This window comes from Ochotona princeps, chromosome 15, assembly GCF_030435755.1.
Source record: "Ochotona princeps isolate mOchPri1 chromosome 15, mOchPri1.hap1, whole genome shotgun sequence".
In the NCBI taxonomy this organism is placed as follows: domain Eukaryota; kingdom Metazoa; phylum Chordata; class Mammalia; order Lagomorpha; family Ochotonidae; genus Ochotona; species Ochotona princeps.
The window spans coordinates 37584935-37609465 of record NC_080846.1 but is presented as its reverse complement, the minus strand read 5'-3'; the positions used below and the strand labels follow the sequence as shown (position 1 = coordinate 37609465).

The window sequence follows — 24531 nt, the reverse complement described above, 5'->3', positions numbered from 1 at the left end:
ATGTTTACATTTTAACCATTTGATGGTCTCAGCTTAGAATAGACACACTAATATAAACTAACATAATAGTGTAAGTGGCATGGTATAGAGTAAGTGGGTCAGATGTCTCCTCCTCATCTCATTTTTATTTTATTGAAAGATGTTATCTTGAGTTAAAAGTATGGACATAAGGTGATACACATTTAGAATAAACTAGTGTAAACCTGTGACTTGAAATAGCAGAGTTTTATAATTCTGGAGACTAGAAATTTGACAATCAGTATAGCAGCGAGGTCAAGCAGTCTACAGAGGACTCTCATGGAGACTTCTCCATCTCTTCCACTTTTAGTAACTGTTGACAGTCTTTGATTTGTGGTTGCCCTCGAATCTTCTCCTCTGTAGCTTCATTGCCTGTTCTTTGTGTATGCTCATGTGTTCTTCTCAGTGTGCTTACTTATCTCAAAACTTTTTTTTTCTCTGAAAGGTATGGTGATACAGTGATTGCATTTAGCACATCCCGTAATCTCAGGTTTATCCTCTAATGATCCTTAATGGTATTTGTTGCCAGGTGAGGTATTATTCATTTTGGATTTTTTTACACATAAAGTAAAGTTACAGGTGTCCAGGTCTTAGAGCATGGGCATTTTTTTTGTGGCTATCATTTAGTCAACCATGTGATTTATTCTCATGGTGGTTATATATATTATCCCGGTCTTTTGATATATCAACTATAGCTGTCAGAACCCGGGAACAGTATAGACAATGGTGAGTGCTTCAAAGTGCAAAATATAGTTGAAATGTGTATTATTTTTCCTAAAAATGAAAAGTATATTATGTACTTAAAATGAATGTGAGGTAGGCATTGTGGGATAGTGAGTTAAACCATCACTTGGGATGGCCATACTCCCCTTTATTTTTCTCTTGTCTTTTCTGAAATTTTGTTTTGTTTTATTTTGTTTTTATATCTGTATAAAGTAAGTAATTATTTGAGAGCGTAGAAACACCGCTACCCCATCCTCCCGTCTGTCCAGACTTCCCACATACCCTCCATCTTCCCCTACCCACCCCCTTTTCCCCCTAATTTTTACAATGGCATCTTTTCATTTAACTTCCCAATCGCAAAATACATACTCCACTGAGTAAAGGTATCAACAGAAATAAAGTACAAAAAATAGAACCATACTCTTCCTCAGAAATATAGACAAAGGTTGGCGATGATAATCAAATCTCAGGATAGCAATCTCGTAAAGATTATAGTTTTTGTACTCTAGGTGTACTCTAGGGTAAAAATATGATATCTGTCTTTTGGGGGCTGGCTGATTTCACTAAGCATAATGATTCCCATTTAGTTGCAAAAGACAAGATGTTACTGTTTTTAATGGCTGAGTACTATTCTGCAGTGTATGTAAACCTCATTTTCTTTATTCAAGCATCAGTTGAAGAACTATATTCCGTGCTGATGTACCAATTAAATCCTGACTATCTCAATCCCAACTCTTCTGCTTGCTAACATGAATCAGAGCCAGCAGATAATGCGCTAGGTTTTTGGATTCCAGCTGCTCACATAGGAGACCTGTATGGGGTTTCTGGTTCCTGGCTTCAACCTGAGCCAGCCCTACCTGCTACAGGCGCTGGGAAAAATGCTGATGATAAAAGATTCTTATTCTCTTTATCTCCCAAGCACCTTGCACTTTAAAAAAAAGTTGACACTTACTTTCAAAATGCTAATTCATGTCCTTTTAAAAATTAATGTACTTAAGATAAGAAAATGTGAAATATTTCATGTTTATGGCAGCTTTTCTGTTTGCTGATTGCATGTTCCAGAAAATGTGAAATATTTTACATTTAAACGGCTAGCCTAAATAAAACAATATAAAAGTATAAAAATAATAAATATTAAAGTGTGGAGTATTAGATCTTGGAGTATCATAACCATTCAATTCTTAAAACAGATTGTTGTGTAAAATTGCTAAGAATCATTGTATTAGTGTATTTCTCACCATTCTTTATTGAGGAAATCCTATGTATGTCTTCTAGGTTAGCTAATAGTATCTTAGAAGTATCTCTTTTCATCTATTTGTTCTGAAAGTAATGTGCTCAAAGGGCAGAAAGTACCTCAGTTAACTCTGCAATATTCAAATATTATACTATTGAAATTATCTATTAATTTTAATTTTAAAAAGATGTTGCTTTTGATTTTCTTTCAAAATTGCTCAAAAAGGTAAATGTATTCTGGGATTTGTTGTTTGGTTTTTACTAGACTAATTGCATGCTTTTTTATTTCTTGTTCTTTTTAAATTTTGTTTATTTTCAATTTAATTTGTTTTTTTAAATTAATACAATTCCATAGGTTCTGTGATTTCCCTTACCCCTTGCCCAAAGTCCCTCCCCCTAGCTGATTTCTCCTTACTTATTACACTATACTTATTACAAAAGTATAGTCCTTCATAACTATCATTCTGCTATTTAAGTATATCTTGGCATTGTGGGTATGGACAATGGCAGAGAGTCCAGCATCCTATTGTCAAGATATATTTAGCAGTTTCACTGGGAATCCATTTAGGATTTGGAAGTAAAGATGCATATTGCATTGTATCTTCACATCTGGATATGATAGTTTCTATTACACAGTTACTATACATTCCCTTAAATGAAAAGACATAAAACAAAATCAACAGGAAGAAAGTTTAAATTTTGCAACAACGTAATGTTAAATAACATGCTACTGTATGACCAATGTGTTGCTGAAGAAATGAAAAGCAAATAAATAACCTTCTTGAAGAGGCCACTGTATGTCCTGTGAGTCAGTGAAGAATTTAATAAAAGAAAATAAAATATTTTGAAAAAATGAAAATGAAAACAAACATATCAAAAGCCATGAAATGCAGCAAAAAGAGTATTGAAAGCCTATTGACCTTATAGTTTGCATGAAATTTGCCTTCTATCAGAGAGAACTTTAAAATTACACCAACTGGGCCCGGCGAGGTGCCCTAGCAGTTAAAGTCCTCGCCTTGAGCATGCCGGGATCCCATGTGGTCGCCAGTTCTAATCCTGGCAGCTCCACTTCCCATCCGGCTCCCTGCTTGTGGCCTGGGAAAGCAGTCAAGGACGGCCCAAAGCTTTAGGATGCTGCACCCGCATGGGAGACCTGTAGGAAGAGGTTCCTGGTTCCTGGCTTCGGATCAGCGCAGCACCGGGCGTTGCACTCACTTGGGGAGTGAATCATCGGACGGAAGATCTTCCTCTCTGTCTCTCCTCCTCTCTGTATATCTGACTTTTTAATAAAAATATATAAATCTTAAAAAAAATTACACCAACTAATTAAGCTAAATTAATGTTACTCTGGGAAACACAAGTATTTAAAGTAACTAGGAAAATACATGTCATCAATGTTGCATAAAAATTACACCAACTAATTAAGCTAAATTAATGTTACTCAGGGAAACACAAGTATTTAAAGCAACTAAGAAAATACATGTCATCAATGTTGCATATTATTTTTTTAAAGATTTGTTTTTTTTTTATTGCAAAGTCAGAGATATACAGAGAGGAGGAGAGACAGAGAGGAAGATCTTCTGTCCAATGATTCATTCCCCAAGTGACCACAACGGACAGTGCTGCGCCAATCCAAAGCCTGAAGCAAGGAGTTCTTCCAGGTCTCCCATGTGAGTGCGGGGTCCCAAGGCTTTGGGCCGTCCTTGACTGCTTTCCCAGGCTACAAGCAGGGAGCTGGATGGGAAGTGGAACTGCTGGGATTGGAACTGGTGCCCATATGGGATCCTGGCGCATTCAAAGCGAGGACTTTAGCTGCTAGGCCACCGCGCTGGGCCCTATGTTGCATATTATTTACTTTACCAGTCCCCTTAATCACTGAAGATATTTTAATATATTGTCACAACAAAACTATACCCTCATTCCATTATCTTATCTGTGATCATGCTTCTTATTCATGCTGCATATTTTTTGTTCAAATTTACCTCCAAATTTGGCTCTTCTTGCATTTATCTTGTCTATTTTAATTGAGTATAGTCATTAAAGATATTTAAAGTTATATAAAAGATATTAAATACTCATAAATATTTTGAATCTATTGTCCATCACTTATGATTAACTAGGACAGCTGACAGCACATTTTTCTAGTTAAAAACAGCATTCTTTCCAGTGGCAGGTTTTCAGGACCTATAATATCAGGACAAATATTGTTGGATGTAGGAAATTCAGCAGGAGGATTTTTTATATGGGATTTAAGATGTTTATTCTATTAATTTTAGTGCTTAAAGACTAAAGCTTGTAATGTGCAGCTTTGAACTGGTGTGCACACATACTCCTATTATATCTGTAGTCAGTTGGTAGAGTGACAAGGTTCTATTTGCTATTTTCTAGACATTTCTACACCTCTTTTATGCCAGTACATTCTTAAACCAAATGCCTCTTTTATTGTAGGGGAAATATTTGCTTCCCAAATAGTTAACATTGAAGTAAGTACCCACTGTGATTTAACCTAACAGGTGCAGTCGTTTTGACAATATTGTCTCAAACCAAGGCTACGCCTATTTAGCCATATCCAAGTTTATAAAGGAAATTAGAAGATTGTTTTCTACATAAAAATAATGGAGTTTTCCCTCCTATCTCCAAATATTTCCTGTTTATGTCAACACACTTACCTAGAAAGACCTTGCTATGAATTGCTTGTGATATGTTCTCCAATGGGCTCACAAGCTGAAGGAAGGCTTGGTCTTGAGTATGGCAACATAGCATATGGCAAGATTGTTAGAAGGTAAGGCCTAATTGGGAATACCTCGTTCATTGAGGAAGGAATTCAGATTGTTCTCATGGGACCCTGAATTACTTAGCAGGAAAATATAGTTAATAAAAGAAGCCAGTTGACCCATTCACTCTCCTTTCCTTCATGTGTGGAGTTGAGATCTTTTTCTCTTGCATGCACTGTCATCAAGATCAGATCTCCACAGGCCTAACCATTGCTGACCCACAATCCATTTTTTAGCCTCCAAACTGTTAGTTCAATAAACTTATTGTCATTATAAAATAGGCATGTATTTAATCATAGTCGTGAAAATGGACTAAAAGTTTCAATGTCCTCTGTTGTAGTTCAAACATTGCTTTCTACATTTTCACTCTGTTAAAGGATTCTCTCCATTGTTCAGATTCATTTAAGACTAACCCCTTCATAACTAACGGTGGTAACTTGACTTTTTTCATTGATGTCCCAAACTGTTAATAAACTCTTCTTCTTCCTGTCCTTTATTTCACAAAGTTTAAGCATCCTGAAGGCAGCAGAAACCTCTTAGAGTAACAATGACCATGTAGACATTTATTAAATATTCAACAAATTTATGAACAAAAAGGTATTTTAGTGAAGAATAAAAATCTAAAATAATTTGCTACTTCATAGTTATCAAGTGAATAAAAAATAACTTTAGCAGTGAAAAAGTTCTAGGTCAATAATTATAACTACTTTAGTGATAATTCTTTGAATGCTATAATTTCCAGCAGAAATATTTGAGATCATCTTACAATTAGGTATGTCACAAATTTCCCTATTAGGAAGGCAGGAAATAAGTATAAAAAATTTAAAATTTTCTTTAACCATGTTTGGGAGTAACCACATTGTATCTTACATAGTTAAGAATAGTATACTTGATATAATGCTAAAGTCTTACTATAATCCAAATTTTAATTGATACATATTTGTGTTTATCAGTTGTGGCAAAAGTAGAAAGTCATTCTTATGTGTCAAATTAACTGCCTCAACATTGAAAATTTAAATTTAACAGAAGTTATGAGACACATCAACGTGAAAATGGGTGGCAGTCACTGCAGTGCAGAGGCGTGGAGCAGAAGAGGACTTGTCATTCTGGGAAATAGTCTAAAGATAGTAAATGTCTATGAATGTTCTGTAAAATCTCCTTCGAACACTTTATTTTAGAAGTATCAGAAGAATACCAATTAGTTATAGAAATCCTAAATTATTCAGGCAGAGGAAAAGTTACCTAGGAATTCTTGATCAAACCTTGAAAATTTGGTAAAGGTAAACAGGAATAGGAAGGAATAAATGACTGAAAACTGTGGGAAACTACTGTGGTACAGGGAATTAAGCCTTTACTTGGGACTCCTGCATCCAGTCATGGAGTTACTAGAATGGAGTTTTAGCCACCACTCCTGATTCCAGCATCTTGCTAATGTGCTTACCAGTAGGCAGCAAGTTCTTTGGTCCCTGAAATCAGCATGAGACACACATGGAATGCCAGTCCCTTGGTTTCTGAATAGAACCAGCCTGGCAGTTGGTAGGCAATTGGGGAATTAAACAATAGATGCAAGATTTCTCTTTCATTCTCTGTCTCTTCGTAATCCCCATCTCCTTCCTTTCAAATTGGTACACATACACATAAATTATTTTTTCAAGGATTTATTTATTTTTATTGGAAAGTCAGATATACAGAGAGGAGGAGTCTGTTGACTCACTCCTTAAGTGACCACAACACCAGTGCTGTCCCAATCTGAAGCCAGGAGACAGGAGCCTTCTCTTGGTCTACCACGCAAGTACAGGGTCCCAAAGATTTCATCCGTCCTCCACTGCTTTCCCAGGCCACAAGCAGAGAGGTGGATGGGAAGAAGGGCAGATAAATTAGAACCGATGCCCATATGGGATACCAAAATGCAATGCAGGGATTTTAGCCACTGTTATACCTTGCCGGGCTCAAATTATTTTAAAATGTAATATAATATTTGAGGCCTGGAGTTCAGTCACATTTGTGCTTCTGATTTCAGCTCCTTGTTGATGTGCACCTTGGAATGCATCCATTGATGACTCAGTAGTTTGATCCCTACCACCTACTTAGCAAACGGATTGCTGCTGGACTCAGAGGTTTGGCCTGCCTCTCTTTCACCACCTTTCTCAGCCCCCACTATTGATAACTAGTATTTGAGGCACAAATCAGCAGTGGAAGTTTATTCTCTCTGCCTCTTTTTCTCCCTCTCTCACTGTATCACTCTGTGTCTTTCTCTTCCCAGCTTTTTGTATCTCAAATTGATAACATGAAATTAAAAATCAGAAGTAGAGCTTAACAAAATGGAATAGACCAAAATATACACAATATAAAAATTTAATAGTGATTTTTTTTCTAACTAAACCCATGTGTGTAAGTGTAGATAAATATGGTAACAAACTCTTTAGAAGTAAATGACCAAAAAAACCCTTCAAATTAAGAGGTATATAAGATTCAGCAAAACCATGAGGTAACTAGAAATAATGCTCTTAAGGAATATTAAAGCCCCTGATGAAATACAATTTTATTTTTTGTTAGCTTTACAGACACAGAATAAAAACCATAAAATGGAAAATACAGTGTTCTTGTGAATGTTGCCAACTTGTATACATCTTGATAAGCAAGCATAGCCATAAAAATATTTTCTAATAAGTAAATGGACCATTGACACAAATGGAAAACATATCTATAAATAGAAAATTTGGGTATACACCCTTATATAAAATATAGTTGAATAATACTTAAGAAGTATTGAATTCCAGTAAAAGCTAATATATTCTAAAAATGGTTTCAGATGAGAAGAAAACTTATCTGTTGAATAAAACATTTTAGTGTGTATATTTCCTTAACATGGGCATGCATTACTTTTCTATAAAAAATGTTTAACTTATAGGAAATATTTCTCATTTGGAGTAAATATTTGTTTCCCATTATAATATAAAATGTTCATCACATTTCACACAAATATGTGAAATAATTTTAATCAATCAGAAGAATTAATATATATAATAAAATTGAAAGCACCAACATGTTCTACATGTGTATATTCATATACACACATGTATGTATGTATATGAATGTTTATGATCTAGAGAAATTCCTATATTTTAAAAGATCTGTAAGTTGTGAAGAAATTGGTATGCAGGGACATGAAATAAACAAGAGATCATTGCTTAATAGATCATCTACATTGTAATAGGAAGAGTAACATGAAAGAAAGCATTTCGTGTAGCCCTGCATTCTGACCCTCCACACAAAGTGTTAGCTAGACTCAGTGCAGCAGTGCACAAAATGAATGCGATGTCCAGGTGTGTTGTGACTGCATCCATTGGCACTCAATTAAACTTGCCTCAATCTCCTACTTAATGTCAACTTTCATGTAGTTGCATCAAAATTCCCCTTATACTGTGTGGTCAGATAATTTTAGACAGACCCATACTGATAATAAAACAAAGCAAAACAACAACAACAACAAAAAACCCTCAATTCTCATAGGCTAGACATTAAGCATATTGGAAGAGAAAAATTATGAAGCCTCATAAAAAAGAGAAATGAAGGTCAAGGAACAGGTTATTTTAATTATTTCATGGGGATATTTTCATTTCTTAGTTGATATCATAAAATTTAGTTTATATATTACATATAGCATGACTTATCCATAGAAAATCTTCCCTTAGGAAATGTTTTTTCTAAATACAGAGATTTTAAAATGTAGGAAAAGTCTATTAACTGATATTAAATGTATTTTGGCAAGTGTTTCTTCCATTAGGATTTGTCAAATGACAGGTTACTGACCTCCATTTTACCAGAATTCTAATTATGATTATCTTAGAAATGAGAAAGTATCTGGTAGAAAAGCCAAAATAAAGGGAAAAAAATCATTTCAGGGAATATGCGATAATATAATATGTACCGCCAGCAATTCATGGCAGTGAATTTTTCTTATATAAATATATCTGGGGTTTTCCATTATTGCAGTAACTACCTTTGAATAAATTTTTTCATAAAATTAATCTTAGTAATAAAAGCAGTTGGCTTGTTTCAAAAGCATCTACCTCATTTAAATGCTAGGTATTTTTGACCCATTAAGTGTTGAAGTACATGGATCTATGGCAATTAAAGTGTTGTAGACATATCAGAGGTGTCCAAAAAGTTCCTAGACAACGAGGAGTATGGAAACAACTGTGCACAACTTTTTAAAAAGTGTCACCTAATGGAAGTGTTCTGTAAAGTACGTTACCTCTCAAATTTTTGAAGCATTCTCATACATATTCTTTTACTATTGTAACTCTCAGTATGCATTTTTGTGGAAGTCAACCAATATTAGCAAGTTCAAGAGTTTCATGTCAGTGTTATTTTTAAAATGCAAAACACACACACACACAAACCAAAAAAAAAAATCTCTTGTCTGATGATATTTAAAATAATAAGCTTTAGAAAGTCTTCAAATAATAATGTCCATGATGACAACTTTGTTGCTATTCTAAAATCTGTGTGGTGGTGTATGGCAAACAAGTGACCAGTCAAGTCGGATTAACTTGTATGCAACTTACACGTGTTGTCCTTCCTTTCATGTTGCTACTATTGCACATTTCGAATATAAACTTTAAATATTCGTACAATACACTTAGCATTATTCATAACAAGAGGCATTCGACTTAGAACTTATTTTTTCACTTTCCAAAACCACTTTATTTTCTGCCCTTCTTTGAAGTTTTGATGTTGTTTACATAGTTAACAAGGATGCACACCGATGAGGACCATTGATTAGGGTGGAGAGGGTTGAGGAATGGGGAAAGGTAGGTGCATAGTAACTTCTCTTTCATCCATTCAAGAATGCTTTTAAATAATTTATTTACTGATTTTTCTCAGTTAATATTTTTATCATAAATCTTAGTATGCTCACATTAGAGTTCTTTCTGTGGGCTTATTATATTTAGTATTTCTTAGCCAGTATGACTTTTCATCCTTTTTCTCCTCTTTCAGTTTTATACATATTACATTACCAAATTTGTTTCTTCCTTGATAATTCACGTTTTTTTAAAACTCTGAGTTACATCAATAAATGACTACTTTTTCTTATTCTGTCCATTGCATAATTTTGAACAATCTCTTAGTGAATTCTTGGAGGATTAAATTTGATAATTAGATTGTATGCAAACATATCCAATGTTTCAGAGACTTGACTTAATGATCCAAGGGTTATTTACCCTACAATGTCTCTAATGTCTTTATTGAGTATGATCTACACACTCTAAGTCCTTTGCTAGGAGTGAATGTATGTAATTTAGAGGACATAGCAAAGCTATTTCATATAATAGACTACAAACTGATTAATGGTTTATGAAAAATTAAATGGATCCATATTTGTTTTCCATATGGGCAGTTGTACGAAACATATTTGAAAGACATAGAAAAATAGATATTGAATGAGGAGTGTCTATGGAAATCTTCAGAGGTCAGTCAGAGAGGAAAGAATGCTGTAGAAGCAACTGGTGAAGGAATTAAGTATAATCCTGGATAAAGAGAAAGATTTGCTTATGTATAATCAAGAAAGTCAAACAAAATATATTTAAAAATAGGAGCTTTAGTTATACAGTAGCAGCATAAAATCAATATGCGTACTGATGAGATTAAAGCATAGATTTAATAATAAGAGAAGAGGCTTTGAAGGCGAGAAGACAGTTCAGGTTATTTTAAAAGGAAAACATGAATTTCATTCTGGCATCGTATTATAAGGGACAGTATGTATAGAGTTAAGTATGACAGGCATTTAAAAGAGTGATCGGAGAGACAGCTTTAAATGTTGAGCTCTTTAGCTCCATCCTGTGCTTCCTGGATAGGGTGTTCTTGTCATAACTACTTATATTCTTGACCCTGTGGACACTTAAGGCTCCATTAAAATAAACAGAGCCATATAGAGAAAATGGGTCCAACTTTTGAGGTAACAATTTAGGTTGAATTTTAAAGGCAAAGTCTTCTTTCAACTCAAAATTGTAACCAAAATGAACTGTGAACTTAAATTAAGTCCCTGTCGGTTAAAGTTTAAATTCCTTAAATATGTAGGGCACACATATTTTGTTATAAATCTCCAGTGGTAATAATAACAATAATAGTATTTCAGACTTTTCCATATTTCTATCAGTAATTGTAAGCTTCATCTTGGGAAACTTATTCAAATGATCACCTGTAACTTAAGGTTTGGTGAAATTGAAAATATAAATTCATGATGATTTGTGTCCGCCCTTCTGCCCACTGTGTTCCAACTAGCTACACGATTATTATCCATTTAATCATGTAGCTAGTGGAATGTGCAAGAATGTGGTGTTAACTGATGCAGATTAACTGAAATTTAAACACTATTTTGTAGCTTGTAGTCACTGATTTTGTGTTAGGCAGAGTAGCATGACATGTGTGTGTGTGTGTGTGTGTGTGTGTACACAAAGTTATTTGGGAGAGTCATGCTTTGAAATAATAATAGAATAATAATAAAACTCGCTGATATTTTGTAGGCATTTCTAACTTGCCACGTATATCAGAGAAGGCTGAAAGACCAAGGTTTACGTAGGATGACAAAAAAACAACTACACTCTTTACAACACACAATGGAGTTAAAGAAGAAAATAGAGTTTCTAATTCTTTCTGTGGTAGCAGGGAGCATGCCTGTGGGCCTCTCTCCTGGGAGTTGTTATTAGATAAAGGGCAGGTGAGTTCCTCTCCTTCTGTCTTTGTCTGCTGAATGCCAGAGGCAGGCACTTGCAGTGATGCTTCAGTGGTAGAATTGAGATGTTATGATACACTTCAAGGGCTCTCTATCAAGTCAAGAGAGATACACAGACATACTTTTGTGTCAAGGAACAGCATTTCATTTTCGTGTGCAATTCTGTATTTAAGTAACTTGTCAGTAGAATGGCTTAAATAAACGATGTATTATAAAGCAACGACGTTCAATCACTCAGTGTTTCTTGGAGCTCACAGTTTTTTATTTGCCTGATGTTCTCTGAATATTGTCATTCATGTTTCAGATTCTCCTGCTTGATTAGCCATTTTATGCTTTGCTTTCTTTTGCATTTGCCTAGTGCTATAAAAATGCATTGATGTTCCATATAAAACAAAAATATTCAGAGGATCTTCACAGTAGTGCTAATATCTGGAGCCAGTGGGGAAGAAATTGTTAATAATCCATCACAATTTTCATGTTCAGAAATCACAGCAATTACATATTGAAGTTTCAAGTTTCTGTTTCATTTACTCGATTCTCAGTAAGTAGTTGTTACCCAGTGCTACTGTCTTTGTTCTTCCTTTCCTGACAAATTCACTTTTTTCTTTTCTTTCTTTTTCTTTCCTTTTCTTTCTATCAGTTATTTTAGAGTGTGACAGAACGTAGGCAGAAAGTTTTCATCCACTCACCCACATCCCACGAGCCCACAACCAGATCTGAGCAAGGCCAAACATGGGAAGTTGAGATGGATGGCATGAGCAGCTAGAACTCAAGCACATGAGCCATCATTTCTTGCCTCTCAGGATGTGCATTAGCTGAAAGCTAGAACTGGGAGCCTCAAATCCAAACACTATGATGTGAGGAAGTTGGACATCACAATTGCTCAGTCAAATACCTGCCATTTAATTTTTATTTCTTTGAGATGCAAAGATACAGAAACAGAGATTCCATTCATGAGTTAATTCCATTAGAGACCCACAATAGCCATGGCTGGGTCAAGTTGGACTCATGGCAAAAACCCAGTTACTTGGGCCATGATCTACTCTCCTCAGGGTTTCCGCCAGCAGAAGACTTAGAGGCACAAGCCTGATTTGGGCATTGAACCCAGGCATTCAAACTGGGGACACAGATGTCTTAACCAACATCTTCACCACTAGGCAAAATATTTTCCTGTATGTTTTGTTTTGTTGGGATTGGTGCTGTGGCATAGTAGGTTAAGCCACTGCCTGCAATGTTAGCCTGCTATATGGGCACTAGTTCACATCTCAGCTGTTCCACTTCCCAGATAGCTCCCCAATATTGTGACTGGGATAGCAGCAAAAGATGGTCTAAGTCTTTGGACTCCTAGAACCATGTGGGAGACCTAGCAGAAGGTCTTGGATTCTGGCTGCAGATCAAACCAGTTTCCACTCTTGTGGTCATGTGCAGAGTGAACCAGCATGTGAAAGATATCTGCGTCTCTTTATCTGTAGAACTGCTCCTCAAAGAAATCTTTTGTAAAGGATAAATATCTCTGTAAGGAGGAGGATAGGAGGGGAACACTGGCAGATGGAAATGTGTCACTATGTTCCTGAAACTGTATTGTAACATGCATGAAGTGTTTTTTTGTTTGTTTGTTTATTATTTTTTTTTTTTTTGCCTTACAAGCTCCACCAAGTATCAGAATTTCTTTGCTGGGCACAAAAACTTAATTTTTCCCCATTTTCCTTCTGCCCTATTTTTTCTTATTCCGTTTGGTAGTTCATGTGGTTATTTTACAGAACATGGGATGGTCAGTTTTACTTTTTCATATAGGTCATTGCATCAAGTAAGCAAGCTGATTGACACTTTCCTCTGTATTTTTTTTCTTCTGAAAAACAATACTTTTTTGGCTATTCGGATGAGAAGAATATACTGAAGAAGAATCCAATAATGCATCCCATGTACAGACTCATTATTCTCAGAAAATATAAGCAAATTTGATCTGTCTAATGATGCTGGAGGACAATTCTAAAAATATTATGACTTTGGGATTTCAAGAAGAATTTTGAATAGAGTTTCATGTTTAGAAATCTCTAAGATAACCAAGGACTTATTACCCATGAATAATATTGAAATTCACAAGTCAACTGTTTTAAAAAGATAAAAGAAAGTGTACATCTAAACTAGTAGCTATCTAAACTGAACCATTTATATTTAAACTTGGGGCAAAAATTAGGAATACTGTGGAGGACTCAGAATTCATACAGTATGTCATTCTTGAGTGGTTGTGTGATACTTATCTGACAGCCTGTTGCATTCAAACAAAAGCAAACTAATACTAATATTGCACGGTGGTAGAGTTTTTTTTTTTTTATAAAGCAATGATGTTAAAGTATTCAAAAATTTTGGTCTCTATTTTAAGTTGAGGAGAATATTATGGTTAAGCAGTAGTAACTATAGAGATAAGTCAAGATAGGAAATTTTAAGGCATGGGTATTTGACAAAGTGGTTGCATCAATGTTTGGGATACCCTCATGTTATATCAAAGTGCCTAGTTCAAGTCCCAGCTACTCAACTTCCTATTTGCTTTTCTTGATGTTTGCCCTGGGAGGCAGCAGATGATGGCTCGGACATTCTGGTCCCTACCACCCACACTGGAGACTGACAGGGAATCCCTGACTGTTAAATTCATCCTGACCCACCTCATGCTGCCTCCATTTAGGGAGAGAACTGACTCTCTCCCTCTCTCAATCTATTATCTATCCATCTATCTCTTTCATTAATTTTCAAATAAATAATCTATAAACCTTAAATTAAGAAATGGGAAATTATAAATATATGCTCAAATACATGTTATCCCAGGAATGAATTCAACTATATTGCTTATGAAAAGAAATTGTTGACTTATAACATATAAATTTGGTTTTTAGGTGAATGAGTATAACAGTAAGATTTGCTAGGAAGAAACATGTCAGGTAAAATGATAAAAGCAATTTTTAATTAATGCTAAGAAAAATTTAACTTTAATTATGTATGATGATATTTAAAGATAAAAGTTTAAAATTTAAAAAAAGAATTATTTTATAGCACAAACTACCAAGAAATACATTTTAAAAATATTTTAGGTGTACATAGGTGTACATAGTTTGTTAAATCAATAAACACAGTGAGACTTTTGAGAACAGTTTAATAATTAAAAGTTCAAAAAATTAAAAATTCAAACAGTGTATATGAGGATGATATGAACAATCTGTGATGAAAATAAAAAAGCTAAATCCAGGGGCCAGTGTTGCGGTATAGTGGTTGAAGTCACTGCCTGTGATGCCAGACATCTATATGGGTGACAGTTCAGTTCCCAGCCTTTCTACTTCCAACCCAGGTCCCTACTAATGCACTTAAGAAAGTGGCAGATGATGGCTGCCAGTCTTTTTTTCCTGTACACATGAAAGACCGGAGGAAGATCCTGGCTTCTGTCTTCAATCCATCCCAGTTCTGGCTGATGCAGTCACTTAGGAAGTGAATCAGCAGATGGGAGATTTCTCTCTCTCTCTCTCTCTCTCTCTGTGTTAATTCTGACATTCAAATGAACATATGAATCTTTTTTTTTTAAAGATTTATTTATTTTATTACAGCCAGATATACACAGAGGAGGAGAGACAGAGAGGAAGATCCTCCATCCGATGATTCATTCCCCAAGTGAGCCTCAACGGGCCGGTGCGCGTCGATCCGAAGCCGGGAACCTGGAACCTCCTCCGGGTCTCCCACGCGGGTGCAGGGTCCCAAAGCCTTAGGCCGTCCCCAACCGCCTTCCCAGGCCACAAGCAGGGAGCTGGATGGGAAGTGGAGCTGCCGGGACTAGAACCGGCGCCCACATGGGATCCCGGGGCTTTCAAGGCGAGGACCTTAGCCGCTAGGCCATGCCGCCGGACCCGAACATATGAATCCTAAAGTTAACTTGAATCTAACACATGCTTGACATATTTTTGCTGTTTGATCCTTAGGTTAGACTTTCTGTTTGAGAATTTTGTACTGAATATACAACTTATCATTTATAATTTTATTGGATTACTGTTTCTATTCTTTTCTCTAAAGAGACTAAACTATGCATTAACACTAAAAACATAAACTATGACATGAATAAGGGTATTCAGTAGAAATCAGCAGAAAAATGTATGAAACTTAAAACTTAGAATTCCCTATTTTAAAACTGGGGACAAGACAATGACTCATAGAACTCTTTCAATATTGGTACTAATTTGAAGGTTTGAAGTCATAGAAGATAAAAAACAAAGTAAACATTATAATAAAAATGTATTCATCATTATCTATTACACTGGTACACTTATAGATAATCATATACTAGAAATAGTAAAGCTTCAAAATAGATCATAAATGAAATACAGTATGTAAGTCTAAAAAAACAATAAAAATTGAAATGGGAAAAGTTCAAAACATACAATGTTAACAGAAATGTGAAATGACTAAAGATATTTAAGAAAAATTTGTATTAACGAAGTAAGATAAAACATGTAATGTTATTTTGTCAGTATGATCAAGAACAGAAAATTAGTGCAACTTTTATAAATAGGAAAATAATCACATTGTGTAGTATTTCACAATTAATACAGAAAAGTGGATACAATTCTAAGTTGTCACAATTTAGTTCTGAAACCATGTTTGTCTTTGACTACTTACTCTAAATTTCAAATGGATAGTTACATGTTGGAATTTATATGTTTAAGAAGAGAAATTGTGAGAGGAACACATTTCATCTTACACTCTCTTATGGCTTTACTAACAGAATAATTGGATGGTATTTTTAATTATCCTGATTAAGTTTCTTTTTAATCACCATCTATTGGACCCAGTTCGTATGCATATTTTGTATGATTTTCCTAGTATCTCCCTCAGAGAAACCTATTCTACTCAGGTTACTGTGATGTTAACCATTGTCAAACCATCCAAGCTCCTGTCTCAGGAATATACATCTACTTTCACTGAGAAAGAATGATACACTCTCTAGATTTTACATGGTACTTCCTTACTTCTTGTAGAGGTATTTTCTGACCATCTTAAATACGTGTCCCTTATTTTTAACAGATTCTAACTTTTTCTCCTAATTATTTTTATGCATTAAGCTTATCACTACTTGACGCTGTCCTACAATGTACTTGTTTATGTAGAACTTCTTATCTTCCCCAATAAAAGTGCTGGCTTCTTGAGTCAGCATTGTGATCTAGCAGGTAAAGCATCTTATATGGACACTTCTTCAAGTCCCAGCTGCCACACTTCTGTTCTAACTCCCTGCTAATGGACTAGGAATAGCAGCTTAATTATGACGGGGCCCCTAACATCCACAAGCAAGACCTGGGTGAAGCTCCTTATTGCTGGCTTTGCCTGGCCTAACCCCAGACATTATGGACACCTTTGGAATGAACTGGGGAATGGAAGATCTCTCTTTCTCTAATGCTCCTGTTTCTCTCTAATTCTGATTTTCAAACAAATACATAAATAAACAATATTTTTAAAAAGCTTAAACTGTTAAACATCAGTAACTATTTCTTGTTTTGTTTTATACACATTTATTCATTTTCAACAGAGAGACTGGGTGTAGGGATACGCAGAGTCAGAGAAAGTAAGAATCTTCCATCCACCATTTGACTTCCTAAATAGCCTCAATGACCAGGGCTTGGCCAGTCTGAAGCCAGGATCCTGGAACTCAGTCTTAACCTCCCATATGGATGAAGGGGCCACATGCACTTTGGTCATTGTCCATGGGCTTCCAAGGCATGTGAACAGGGAGCTGCATCAGAAGCAGAATGGGCAAAACTGGAACAGGTTGTCCTATAAGGGCTGTTTGCTTTGCATGCAGAGGTTTCACTTGCTACACCACAACATTGACCCCTGTCAGGGACTTTTGGCAGCTTCAGTGCAAAGATAATCTTTATTAATATACCGGTAATGAACATAGTTCAGAGCATGTACCTGGGAACCCTCCCTTGCACTCTGCTCTTTAGCATCCATAGATAACCTATATCTTTGTTCAACATGAGTTTAATTTCTCCACAAGGAACTAAGCATCCCTTTCTAGATTATTCTTGGGAGACATGGACCCTGGGTAGGTTTGAGATAATTCTCTTTTTAAAACTTGCTAACTTTAGTCTCTGGAGATTCATGTCATTCATAATTTATAATGGAAAGAAATCTTTTTTTAATATGAAAGAAAGCTAAGAATCAGATAGTGAGATGGTAATCTCACTGAAGAAGACTTGACAAAGAATATTAGAGTGCAGTCTAGGATATTTTGATTGAGACATTGTACATGTCTGATTTATTATATAGTTGAATTCATTGCAATATGACAATTGGTAGTAATTGTTAGTAGCCCATCTTCACTTATATCACTGTGATTTTATGTGTAATCTTCAAATGGTGAGTTGTGGAGGATTCTTGGGTTGGTGTGAGCTGAATGCAGGTACTTGTGAAGAAATGACTAAGGGTGAAGAATGGGGAGTTGATTTGAGGCAAACAAAATCCTGACTAGGAAGAATGTACACACTGTTATAAAAACTTAATGTTGGGCTCAGAGTGATAGCCTAGCAGCTAAAGTCCTCACCTTGAATGAGCCAGCATCCCATATGGGCACTGGTTCTAATCCCCTTGGCCCCAGTTCCCATCCAGCTCCCAGTGTGCAAGGGGTCCTCAGACAGTGCACTGTGCAAAGTATAATGAGGAAAATAATGTTTCCAATCTCCATGGAGGCTTCACAAAGTAGACTTCTTAATGAAGACTTTAAGCAAGCATTTCAACTGTCTACCCTCTGGGCTTCATCCAATGAGACAATGCCAGCACTCAGCAACATGAAGCTTTGGGGCAACAAGGAGCTTTGTCAAGACAATTGGCCATTATTTGTTTTGAATATATTTGTTTTCTTTTTGAAATTTGATTGATCATGCTCTGTTTTTTTCTACAAATTGCCAACTGGATCCTTGAGGAGTCAATGTACAAACGACAATCACACCAATATTACAAACAGCAAAGAGTCAACCCCCAGTTTACATTCAATTATGGTAATAACGTTTTGCATTTTATGTGCCAAAAGCTTTATTAGTATTGTTTCCTAGCATTCTCAGTTGTGCTAGATGTACACTAATTCCCAACCGCTCCAGAATGGATTCATGATAAAAAGTTATCAAATTAAGTAAAATATTATAATTATCTGCCTCTGTAAGAAATTTAAAAATAAGACACCCTTATTTTCTGTCCAGAAGAATACAAAGTCACTTTGATTATGCTTTTTTGTCCCAAAAGTCATCATAACAAATAATGAATAATAATAATAACACTTTCATGATTGGTCCCTAACATTTGCAGGCCATAGGGAAACACTTTTGGAGCATATTCCATTACCAGAAACTTTCCAAATGTCTTCTATTTTATTTATATTTCAAAATTGTCCCTTTCATTGCAAAATAGTTGAATCTGTTTTCTCAGACCCAGCGTGCTAAAATTGTGTTACGTAAAGCATTCTGTCCATTATTAGTTAGATCAGAGAAAAACAATGCTGATTTCCCTGTTCACAAAAACTAAATGTCATTCACTTTTTATATATATTTTTAATTTTAACTAGGATGCTTAAAAAACTTATGCAATATTTATACCCATGATTTAATATATAATTTCTTTTTAAAAAAGATATTTTCCTGAAGATAGAATAAACTTATTCTAAAAAATTAAAGACTTTAATTATGTTATCCAAAGATACTTTACAACAATAAAGAAAACATAATTGTGTTTTTAATCATACTCAAACTGGGAAACTTGCTTTATTAGGAAATACATTAATTTGAATATTTTCTCCCTGCTAGTTTTAGAATAGACTATATATCTCCAACCACCCACCATTTTTTCAGCACTGGACATGTAACTCTGGTTTCTTAATATCGGTTGAATTTATGGTGTGTTTGTGTGTGTGTGAGAGAGAGAGAGAGACAGACAGAACTAATAAAGAGTTACCCATTCCATTAAATAGCATAATCTCAGTGACAGTGAGTTGAAACTGTAATTGACACTGACTAGTCTATTTATTAATATTTAAATATTTCTATTTGTAAAATGCAAATATGTTTGTCATTATGGTGCATATCATATATAGATCCGTATATATAACTTTGTAGATTCTGAGTATGGGGAGTGTTTGCAAGGTAATTATCAAAGAATATCTCATTTTTCTTGCTGAATATGGATCTTAATGCTCACTCCAACCTCATCTTTCCTTAAGACAAGTTCATACTACATGATGCTATTTTACAACATTCATTAAGAATCTTTAGATATTTTAAGGAAGTGAATTCTGAATATTATATTTAGTCTTAACTCCTTTGATTTTATGGGCCACCATCAAGGGCTGCTCCAACAACTCTGAATAAGTCAAATAGAATTTACTCATTTGGCCTTGAGGTCGGCCATATCCAGTTTTATAACTGTGAGAGATACTAAGGTTGTTTGTGTTTCTTTATTTCCTTGGGTGAACCCTCTGTTCCAATACAGTTGAAAAAAAAGAGAGAAAAAAAGACTACATGTCTATGCTGGTATTTAGCCGGACATTCAGTATAAAACTACTACACCTGTCAGCCAGGGTAGTCCATCTGTTCATACCACTGTTCTCAAGTTCATCTCTTTTCAAAGAGTAAATAGTGCCTCGTAACTCTTTGTGTTTCTTGTTAACCTAATTCCATCTTATAGCATCTACCTTTTTCAGCTTTACTCTTCTCAATGACTAATTGGAAAAAGAAATTTAAGTAAGATATTATTAATAAAATTAACACAAGAGATTTTTCAACTCCAAAAATAACTTCCAAACTTTAAAGAGATACCAAACTAAAGACAACATGCATGCCAATATTTCATCAGGATTTTACAAACTTAACCATCAGGGAATGTGCTTTACAAAATCCCTCACAAAATCCTTGCTCTGTCACTGTTACTGAGAGAATTATAAACTATCTTTCAGGTGTGTTTGCAATGTGTTGTTCAATTTGATATCTTCATGTCAATTGGGAAATCATTTTCAGGAAGACTGCTTTAGGAGAACTGTTAAAATTCATACCTCACTGTTTTGCTATAGGATATATTGGCAGAAACAGGAGTGAGGAAGTCTAAGTAGAATCATGATTAGCTCAAGGACTGGTGGATTGATAATATCCTACCCTTTACTTGGGTATGGTTTAGTCAGCTGAAGAGAAGCTAAAAAGTATTCTTATTTAATCCAAACCTTTTTTTCATTATTTAGTAAAATGATTTATATGTTATTTTAAAATAAATGTCAAAAAACACATTTCAAAATATTCTGCTCATGCCAGTCATCTACAAGTTTTGAAATGACTTATAATTGCTATTGTATCTCCAATTACTGAATAGTATGTCAAAATCAGTAAGGCATAAAGCAAAATAAAGCAAGGATTTTATGGAATTATGTATTGTTGTTTAAGTATAAAAATATTCTCTGTAATTTTCCTTTTTTAAAGAATAATTTTTTATAAAGATGCATTTATTTCTATTGGAAAGTAAGATTTGCAGAGAAGAGAGACAGACAGAAAGATCTTCCATCTGCTGGTTCACTCCCCAAATGACTGCAATGGCTGAAGCTGAGCTGATCCAAAGCCAGGAGCCAGGAACTTCTTTTGTGTCTCCCACGTGAGTGCAGGGTCCCCAGGCTTTGGGCCGTCCTCCACTGCTTTCCCAGGTCACAAGCAGGGAGCTGGATGGGAAGTAGAGCAGCTGGAACATGAAACAGCACACACATGGAATCCTGGCACATGCAAGGCGAGGACTTTAGCCACTAGGCCACATCGCCGGGATCCTCTGCAGTTATCTTAATGTCTATGATTAATCCTTAGAGCCCTCATAAGCAAAATTGTTGGTTGACTTTTGAAAATAATTTCTGTGGAAGTGTTTTTGAAGAAAGTGTTACCTGGGCTAATGAAAATGTAGCTTCTACTTCTCCCAGGTGCTTAAATATTCCAAATCAAAATATCTTTAATCCTATGGAACATCAAATAGAGATTAAGGAATCTCACATATTTCTCTCCAAAGAAGAAAACTTTAGGTGAGGATCTAAGAAATGTGTCATTCTCATAAATCTAATTACACAAGAAAAAAAGGAAGATAACAGTAGTAATAATTCTAATTGTATTTTTTTGTTTATAAATTTACCCCACTTCCTCATCATGTATGTATCTAACTAATTATTTATTCATCCAATCTTTCTATACACCTGTCTAAACATTCTTTCAATTACCCTTTGTTTTGTTGTTTACAAAATATAAGCTGAAAAAACAAAAAGTGTGTGTTTATCTCTGTGTATCTAACTAGAAATGTAATTGTGAAAATACATTTTGTACACCATAAATGTATTTAAATATTTTATGTTTTATTTATGCTATCTTTTATTTCTGCTGTTTTCAATTTCACATTGATGATCAGAAAAAGATTGGATTTATCCGATAATTTTTGTAGTGTAATTGGAAAACAAAAACACAGTACTAAGAGAAATCCAGACATTTTTTTGAAAAAGTATGAGTGTGTTTGATTCAGGTGCCTTTTTTTGTAGAATTAGTGTCTTAGCCTGCTTCTGCTTGTGAGCAGGAAAATAGTATTTACCACTCTATAACACTGGGAAAATCACTTAGCCCTCTGGTCTCATCTGTAAAATCTGTAATTATTTCATACAATTATTTTGATGAGTTATTATACTAATATCTGTAGTGTTTTAAACAATAGTTGCCACTCAACTTAAGTATCTTTGAGATCTTGATTTTCCTGTATGCATCAAGTCTTTTTTTCTAGCCCTGGCTCCTAATCAGCCTGCTGTTTGTTTGCTCGACTGCTTGTCTTCCTCACTCATTCTACATGAAATGGAAATGGAGCACATACAATTGGAGCACAGGGTTGTTTTTAAAGAGAAGCAGTCATTCAAAAGCACACTCTGCCTGAGTAAAGTGGCTGCTAGTTGTTACTGTACACTAGTTTTATAAAATAAATTATTTTCTATAAACTTATTTCAGGTGTATTGCTGGATAATTTTACTTAGTTACTTACTCTTAAAAACTTTTTTTTTAACAACATGAGGGAATTCACTGGCTCTCTATTTTCACTTCTAACTTACCTTTCACGTAAATTTGAGATTTTATTATTTCAACTTAAAAATTGAAATATGTGAAATAAATGACCGTGAAATAAATGACCTATTTAAAGCAATGATATAAAAATTACAAATTAAGCAAATGTAACATTCTATCACTAGGAAAAAGTCTAGATTTATTTTAAAATCAATGTAGCTTATAAAACTGATATCACACTAAAATTTATTATCATACAGAAACAAAATTTCTTTCATATTTCCTTGTCATAAAATTTTCTCTATAGTTTCCAAATAACACATTTCTGAAAATATGTAAGCTTTTTTACCAATATTTTTTAAATCAGAATGGCAAATATTAGTTGAAGGCTTTGTAGTCATAACTTACTAATAATTTTAATATCTTTTTTATCCAAAACATCACTTGCCTTGATGTAGTATCATATTCAATTATTTCCTGCATCATTAATATTATTTATACTAGCATATGGTTTTTTTAGGCTTATGTTTTACTAACACCAGAATGTTAATTTCATTTGTTTGCTTTTTTGATACTTTTAAAAATTTACTTGAAGATTTGTTTATTTTAATTAAAAGGCAGAGTTACAGAAAGAGAGGAAGAGACAGAAAAAGAAAGACATTTGATCTAGGCTCACTACCCAAATGGCTCCAATATTCAGAACTGAGCTGTTTGGAAACCCTGAGCTTGGGGTTATTTCTTGGTCTCACATTTAAGTAGAGGGCACTAAGGCCTACGGCCATTCTTTGCTGCTTTCCCAGGCCATTATCAGGGAGCTGGATTGGAAGCAGGACACCCACCAGCATCCATTTGGGATGTCAGGAATGCAGGCAGAGGATTAGCTTGCTACTGCACTGACCACCCCCCACCACCACCACTTTTCTTATTTTTTAAATCACTTTTCTCTAGTTATGTGTTACTGGAGGAGCAGTGGAAATTTTTTTAAATTAATTTTTAACTTCAAGTAGGAAGGCTGGGTGGGCAATGGATGTTTATTTCCTTGGTAACTTGTCAATTGGACTTGGATGGAGCCCTAAAATTCAGGGCAGGAATGTGGCGAGGAAGCAAAGCAGTAGCTTTTGATAGCTGCATCCCATATCTGAGTGTCTAGTTTGAGACTCATATTCTCTTTCCAACCTAGCTTCCTGCTAATGCATACCTGGGCAGAGAGCAGGTGACAGCTCAAGGACTTGGGTGTCTGTCACCAGGATGGGGCACTCAGGGTCCTGGATTCTAGGCATGGCAGTTGCCAGCAGTTAGATAATAAACTAGTGAATGAAAGAACTTTTTCTGTTTCTCTATGTTTGTCTCCATCTTTAAAATACAATGAAAGAAAAAAGAAAGGCCCTTACAATGTGTATAAGTTTACTAGACAATATGGATTACCATAGGTTTTCAATAACCTCTAAAACTTGGAATTGTAAATTCCAAAGAGCAATCATATGCAAGCAGAGTAAGGGGGGTTGCCACTGAAGCTGCATTTTGTGATGATAGCATAGAAAAAAACACACATTGGAAAATGGTTATTTATTAAAAAAGTGTTTCTCATCATTGGTTTTGGAAGCTCTCTTTCCTCACAACAACTGCTTATTGGCCTTTCTAATATATCCCTATCCTATTAAATCAGAGAATTGGGCAAACATACTGCCAAAACTGTTCTCCAAAATGCAAAACCGATCAGAGTATTCCTGATGCTGCTCCCTTTGCTGGTTCTTAGTGCCCATTTGATTAAATAAATATCTTGTTCTTTTGTTTTACTCCCTGCAAAACTTCCATGCCATAGCACAGTGCACCACTTGCTATTTCCCAAGAACATTTCTTGTGTGTTTTCAGGCTTCGGTACTTTTCAGTATATATTCCATCTCCCAAGACAAAACTTTGATCAACTGTGACTTCTAAAGCAACGTTAGTCACCTGCTTTTCT

General features: G+C 35.0%; 1 protein-coding gene across 17 annotated transcripts in view; it reads left to right on the top strand.

Moving 5' to 3' along the window:
- MGAT4C (MGAT4 family member C) overlaps positions 1–24531 on the top strand; it is a 617011-nt gene that overhangs the window by 538895 nt on the left and 53585 nt on the right. For 4 of the 17 annotated variants that reach the window (XM_058673688.1, XM_058673685.1, XM_058673694.1 and 1 more), the window contains one exon: positions 6769–6865. The exons of the other annotated variants lie outside the window; for them this stretch is intronic. The gene's annotated coding sequence lies outside the window, so the exon portion shown is untranslated. The remainder of the gene's footprint in view (positions 1–6768; positions 6866–24531) is intronic. 17 annotated transcript variants of the gene reach the window in all.